The 7,894-nt window shown below is 35.2% G+C and overlaps 1 long non-coding RNA gene across 1 annotated transcript; it reads right to left on the bottom strand.

Moving 5' to 3' along the window:
* Window positions 1-2,393: 2,393 nt before the first annotated feature.
* Window positions 2,394-7,433, bottom strand: LOC126832042 (uncharacterized). The gene is made up of 3 exons (XR_007684491.2): window positions 6,205-7,433; window positions 3,788-3,985; window positions 2,394-2,532 (listed from the first exon to the last, which is right to left on the bottom strand). It is a non-coding gene; the product is annotated as an uncharacterized LOC126832042 (long non-coding RNA).
* Between the last annotated feature and the right edge of the window lie 461 nt (window positions 7,434-7,894).

Raw genomic sequence — 7,894 nt, 5'->3', positions numbered from 1 at the left:
CGGTTGACGTCGACGAACACGTCTCCCGATCAAATTAAACGTAACACACTAAAGGAAAGGAAAGCAACCATGGATAGGATAAACCAGCACGCGGCAGTTTTCATCAACCCTTCTTTGAAGTGTCAAATTTGACAATGAACCCCTCCCACGTGTATGGCGCTATTGCGTGTCGCATGTGCAGCTCAGTGGTTCTGATGGGACGATAAGTTCTTCATCTGTGAACATACGCTCAAAGCATGTCAAATGTCCATGACTATTTATCATATCACAACCTGCATAGGTATTTGCATTTCAATATCCCCTACTTTTTTGAAGAGTATATATTATTACACCCATCACACATGAGATATTAAATTTGTAATGTAAAAACAATTTGATGTAGGACTTATTTCGGAGCAAAGAATAAACAATCGAAAATAAAATTAAAAAGAAATGTTGGTATTATTTTAATTAAACTTAAAATAACTTCATATATTATTACATACGGAAGCGTATAGGGGTCATGCAAAATTGTGTAGAAGGTCTCGAGATCCTGCGATCCTGTGATACTTTCTCGAAATCCCGTGATCACCTGGTAATTTTCTCGAGATCTCAATTTAATGTTCTCGAAATCCCCTGATAATTTTCCTGGGATATTGACATCCTGTGTAAATTTTCTCGAGAATTCGAGTTAATTTTCTTGAGATATTGACATCCTATGTAAATTTTCTCGAGATATTGACATTCTATGTAAATTTTCTCGAGATCCCGAGTTAATATGAAACCTTATATGATAGTGTCTCCACGTTGTGAAGCAACCATTGTCCCAATACTTCGCACCAAATTTGATAAAAAAAAATACTCTAACATTTGTTACAAAGGAAAACTGCTAACTAATGAAAGAATAAACGGACAATCGATAGGGTACCCATGATTTACACTAAATTTGACATATGATTAAAATCGATTGGGTTCTTCGTCTTATGGCCCCAATACTTCACACCAAATATGAAATTCAAAACCCTACCACGTTAGCTTTAATGTGTAAAGCTTTGAATTACAGACTTGCTTGTTAAATTATTTCAATTTAATGTGTAGGGTCGTTTAATTGAAAATGTCATATTTTGCATGGTTTTCGGACCATATTTTGTTTTAGAATAAAGCTAGACAGAGAGTTTATTGTCTTGTGGCACAAATGCTTCGGAGCAGATTTTTAAATAAAAAATCTTGAAAAACTCTGGGCTCTAACGCGTTCACAAGGTTTTACCGGAAAATAGGAATAACGCCATAACAAAACTTCAGGGAGCGCTGAAAATCAATAAGGTTCATTGTTTCGCCGAAAATAAATAGGGTTCCTCTGCTTGTGACACTAATGATTCAAAAGAAATTTTAACGATAGTCACGCAAAGTGTGGAGATACGCCCACGCAGCATCTATGCATCAACAGCAGATTATTCGAAAGGAAAACTTGGTTGATTAATAAATTGTATAATGGTCTAGCATTTATCAAGAAATCTAATCTCTATCGTGTTCGCGTGCTTGTTATCTCTCTGGGACAGAAATCTTATATTGCTGAAAATTAACAGGGGTTATCCTTGTCGCGGAACACTGAATATCGAAAATCTGTTAAAACACAAAATTTGAAACAAAACCGTTAAAAACTGTAGGCTCTATCCTGCTATTAAGGTTTTCGGGAAAGTGTGTGTGTGTTCGGGGGGGGGGGGGGTAAACTCCGAAACAACAGGTTGTTGGGCGCTGAGAATACGTTAAAACTACGCGCACACATAAAAATACCCGAGATCTCGAGAAAATTTACACAGGATGGCAAGATCCCGAGAACATTAACTCGAATTCTCGAGATCGTTAACGCAGGATGGGAGATTCTCGAGAAATTTATTAGGGGATTTCGAGAAAATTAAATTGAGATCTCGAGAAAGTATCACAGGATCGCAGGATCTCGAGGTCTTCTACAAAATTTTGCATGACCCCTATACGCTTCCGTAATTACACCCATCACTCGATATAAAAAAAACCATGAGATATTAAATTTGTAATGTAAAAACAATTTAATGTAGGACTTATTTCGGAGCAAAGAAAATCCCCCCAAAAAACCCCATAAAGTCAAGCAATTGTAGAACAATTAGGAATTAGTCTGCAAAGCGACGTTTAATAATAAATAAAGCCCAAGATAACCAAACCATCCCGATTCAATTTAAATTAAAATTTAATTTCGTTTCGTTTATTTTTTTTTCAAATTATTGCTTTGTAATACATTGTATAGCATCAAAAAACAAAACATTATTACCATCTAAAGTTGTTGGGCTTCTCATGGTTCGTAATGCTCACAGATAATGTCGCTTAGAGAATCACAAGGCGCGTCATTCCATTTGAACCAATATAAATGATACAGTGTTATACAGTTTTCAGCTTCATTGCTGGGTTCACCAGTGGCAAAATCAGTATAGATGACGGGCGTGTTATCGGGCCAGAGCAGTGTTCCAGTGTTATTGTTGGCGGATATAAAAAACTTAGAAAATTCAGACCAAGGTACACCTAAAAGAGACAAAGAAGTATTAAAATAGCAACAAGACAGAAGGCCAATAAAAACAAATTAACTAAATTTATATTACAAAAAATTAGGCCTACCCATATAGTATAGTTATAGAAAGGCTACTCAAGCTCGCCATTCAACCATGCGCATGTCAGGACTATATCACGCGGTCGTTCAAAATAGAGACCCCCCCCCCCCCCCCCACACCATTCCGCCATACTGTAGCCGCAATTAGCAACTATGGACTTTCAAAGTGAACACCAAAATGCAAATCGAAATGCTTTTTATGCATATTTCTTCACAGAATGTCCGTGCAATACAGCCATAGTGAGGTGAAGGTCATGATACCCACTAAGGATCTAGAGTAGCCCAACCTGTGTGCTGTTCGAAACCATTTGCGCTGAGATACAGAACACGATTTTGATTGTGCTACACTTTAAAGTATAATGCTTTATTTGTTATGGATATCTGGAATTACAATATTAATGAACTATTATGATAGTACGCTGGTGGTGAATAGGATAAGCAATCAAAAAATTTGTCTTCGTTATATATCACATAGTGTTATAAGTAGTAGGAAACATTATATTTATGTTAAGTACTCCCTCAAAATAATCAAAACAACAACGCCACAGACCAGGTGCCTGTTTCACGAAATTTTAACTAAGATTAAATCCAAATTTTAGTAATTTGATTGGATAATATCAGATTGATTTTAATGCTTAACCAATCAAACTTGAAGTATCTGCTAAAATTTGGATTTTATCTTTAGTTAAGAGTTCGAGAAACAGGGCCCTGGTTCTATTTTCTAAAATTAGAGAAGCATTATTGACATATACATGTGTAGTCCTAAATCTGCTGCGTTCAAAGCTGAACTTGGTGGAAGTTTAAAGGAGATGGTAGACCTATTTCTGTATTTAAGCAATAGATAGCGATAAGAGCTACTAGAATCAAATTCTGTTAAGCTTTCTACAAGCCCGAGTTCAAACGTCACACAAAAGTAAAGATTGCGTTCATGAACCAGAACTGTAGGGATACGATTTTAAACAGTTAATGCAAAACATAATATAAAATGAATTCTTTGACCGATTTAAAAAACATGACGGTAGTTAAGCTCAGACACATCATGTCATTGACAGAGTTTGGTAGACTTTATGACGTCACAAAGGCTTAAACGAGGACCCTTCGAAAATTTAGTTTTAAAACCGTAGTTGTCATCATATATAATTGATATAAAATAAATAGAACAATACTTACTGTATCCTTTGAAATAATCTTTCAAGAATTCGGTAATCTGGCCATGTTTATCAGCATTTCGTACAGTCAGCAGTTCTTCTGATTTTCCTTGACAAAATGCCATAGCATCGTTGTAATTATGTTCTAGATTCGTGTAAAACTTGTAACAGACTCTTTGGGGTCGGTACAAAATATGCCCATCATCCGGTAAACACCAATCTAAATAGTGGAACCAAATTAAATAAATAAATGGTTTCAGATAATAGCACGTATATACGGATGCTCAAATACTTACTATTTCTTTTTGTTTTGATCTTCTATTTTGATTTTCAATTTTACACTTGATTTAACAATTTTAAAGATTAATTTCAATTTTCATATTTTGGATTTTCAAAAATTAAAGATTAATAAAACAAAATTAAAGATTAATTTACAAAATTAACGATTGATTTACAGAATTAAAGATTTATTTAGAGAAATTTACAAAAGTAAATTAAGGATTAATTTAGATTAATTTACAAAATTCAAAATGAATTTACAAAATTCAAAATGAATTTACAAAATTCAAAATGAATTTACAAAATTCAAAATGAATTTACAAAATTCAAAATGAATTTACAAAATTCAAAATGAATTTACAAAATTCAAAATGAATTTACAAAATTCAAAATGAATTTACAAAATTCAAAACTAATTTACAAAATTCAAAATAGAAATTATTTATCTAAATTCAAAATAGAGATATGAAATAAAAGAAAAGAAAACAAAAAAAGTTCGAATTTTAGCTTCCGAAATCTAAAACGTAGTAAGTCTAGTGCGATTGATAACAAAAGTCGGCAAATGTAAATAATGGATAAAATATTATGGTAATGCTTCATGTATGTGGACTTCATCAAGCAAGGGAACATACTAACGTAGCTGGCTTTTCTATTGCAAAGCAATATCAGTGAAATGATATTTTGTGAAAGTTGAATCCAAGTCGTGCCCCTATGATAATAACACTCATCGGTATTTGAGGGAGTGTGAATTTCTTGCGAACTGATGCATGTGAAAATTGTATCTCTAAAAGAGAGAGAGAGAGAGAGAGAGAGAGAGAGAGAGAGAGAAATGGGGTTTAACGTCCACTCGACACAAACCAGGTCATTTCAGGACTAACATATGGTTTAATTTTATTTACATAATTCGCTTGCGCGTAGGGGTCTTTAGCAGTGGGAGGAAACCGGAGGACCCGGAGAAAACCCACGAGGTTGGACAGGCGACCCTACTCCTTGCCACGTACAACCGGGGATTCGAAACCACGCCAGTCGACTCAATGACAGACTTTATGATACAGCGCGCGCACGCTAACCATTCAGCCTCCAACCCCCCGTATCTCTAAAAGGAATACAATAACAAAAATGCTTCCATTCCTTTCATTTAGTATTTACAAAGCTTGGTAAACTGAAAATTTTGCGAGAGAGAGAGAGAGAGAGATGGGGTTTACCGTCCACTCGACACAAACAAGGTCATTTCGGGACTAACATATTTAATATGGTTTAATTTTATTTCAATAATTCGCTTGCTCGTAAGGGTCTTTAGCAGTGGGAGGAAGCCGGAGGACCCGGAGAAAACCCACGAGGTTAGACAGGCGGCCCTGCTCCTTGTCACGTACAACCAAGGATTCGAAACCACCCCAGTTGACTTAATGACAGGCCTTATGATACAGCGCGCACGTGCTAACCATTCGGCCATCCATCCCCCTCCAAAAAAACCCAAAACAAATGCGACACACGGCATCTCCTGGGCTCTGCAGACACCATGAACAGGACAAGGTTAAAACGGACACAACAAATACGGCGAAAATTCATTTTGGCCAAATCGACCACAATTTGGTCAAACTTTGTGTAAGATATCAATGGATTAGGGTTAAATAATAAAATTATTTTATTGGTCATTTTTCTGGCCGCTATGATCAATCTATAGCTGGTTTGACTAAAAGTTAAGGCCGTTTTAACTAATTTAAAGGGCTGTCGTTTGTCTTTACTCTATGTAAGCAATCAGCGCCAAGTATAAGTCTTTTCATAGGTCCTGAAAAATTAGATATTGTACGAAACATGCAGAAGGCGACCCACGGCTTTAGGTTGGATATTTATATAAACACTCATTTGTCATTTCAAGGAGCAATATCTTGAGAAAATTATAGAATTTGAAAGAAGTTATTGGGACATATTTCAAGGAGCAATTTCTCGAGGAAAATATAGAATTTGAAAGAATTTATAAGGAAAAATGAAGAATTTGAAAGAAGTTTTAGAATAATGAAGGTAAATGCAGTTTCTGATAACAATAAACTATTAAAAAAAACTGCTGAATTTGTATAAATTATTTGCGGTATGTGTGGCAATCATACCGTATTATTTAACTTAAAAAATTCCAGAAAATAAATAATTGCATGCTCTTACCTTCGTAAATCTGGTAATAAGCCGAACCAGCCAAAGCAACAGCGTGAGTTGTATTTTGAAATGCAATACTGTGCAGACGACAGGTCTGATTATGACTTAAATAAAAATACGATACGCATTTTTCATTTTCTACACAATGTAGATGACAGGCGGTTAAGGTTTTTGGGCTATCGGCTATCTCTAGGTTATTGGTGTTTATGTTCTTATCGTCATACACATGCCTGCGCAATGCTCTTCCCTGTCTGTAATTGCCTGAAGACGACACCAGCGGCGAAGCTGCAACAGCTACAATTAAATACAGCGACAGCATTGTAATCAGAGTAACGTTAGGTTTATGTTAAACACCTCATAATCAATATGTTAAACACCTCATAACCATCTATTCAGGTTAATGCACAGATTTTTTTGTCAACATAAAAGTGGTTACATTTTATTCTGGATGCAAACTATTCGTGAATGTATTTCTCAAAGATCAACAAGACACTCTGATAAAGAACAAAATAGCCACTTTAACCGTCCTTGACAAAATATCGGACAACAATCTTTTGAGTGGTTAAAAATTTGGAACTATCCTTGATAATTTCTCTTTAAACAATTCACAAGTCAATGAAGAAGAACACCCTTAAACCTTAATTTATGATCTTTCACAAACTATCGGAACACAAACCCTAATTAGAGCTTTTCTTTTCGTGGTAGCCTCTTTCAAATGTGAACGTTGTACTCTTCAATCAACAGCAATGTATCAAAACCTCAATTTACAGTTTTTCCTAAAATGTCAGACCACAGAATCTAATTGAAACCGTCCTGGGATTGTTCCATCAAGGTTACTGTTCTACTGAAAGTATGTAACCCAGTAATCATTAAATATTGTTTCGTCAGAGCAACCAAAGCGATCCGTTGAATTGTTGTACTGCTTTATGCCACCAATATTATGTTTATTAAAATCTTTTTAATCCTAGGTTTAGCATCTTGTGGTTGATCTTTTCGTAAAATACCGGTTAAAACCATACACTCCGATCAATCTATATTCCTGGGTAAACTTAAGTTGAGATTGCTTCAAAATCTCCGATCTATTTGGTGATAAATTTATCTTACATTCAACAGCCAAACAACCATAAACAAGTATCATTGTCAGATCAGCCAATTATTTTTAACTTAAATAGTATCATTCCGTGTGATCGAGCCTCTCCTCGCCCGATATCTAAGCCAATAATTGTCTCCTGGGTGATTTTAGTTTCAGAAAACGTGCAACCGCGACTGCGCTTCAGGGCTTTATATTTTACAGGTCTGAACTACGCATGTGTAGTTTCCAAGGATCGATGTTGATTTCTCTGTGATAAAACACAAACGATTATAGCTTATACACTGGATCAGAAAAAAAAAATGAAAATTCGTGTCACTTATCCAATTATCTGTCATAAATCAGAATGTTTACGGCAATTAAACACCACTCAAAATTACAGAAACAGAAAAATATCCGCCACAGCGGTATTATCACAGCACGATATCTGTAAACCTGTAATGGAGTAATTTCTTCTGAACTATTCATTGAAATATTAATGGAACCCTTATTAAATTAAAGGAAGATTAAACACCCTTTAAAGATACAAAACTTTAAAGGACGGATGGGTCGGTGGGCATGACTTTGCGGTTGACATCCAAGGATTTCCTTTTCAATTTTTTTTATTGG

Source organism: Patella vulgata, chromosome 9 (genome assembly GCF_932274485.2).
Source record: "Patella vulgata chromosome 9, xgPatVulg1.2, whole genome shotgun sequence".
Classification (NCBI taxonomy): Eukaryota; Metazoa; Mollusca; class Gastropoda; family Patellidae; genus Patella; species Patella vulgata.
This window is presented reverse-complemented; position numbering and strand designations above follow the sequence as displayed.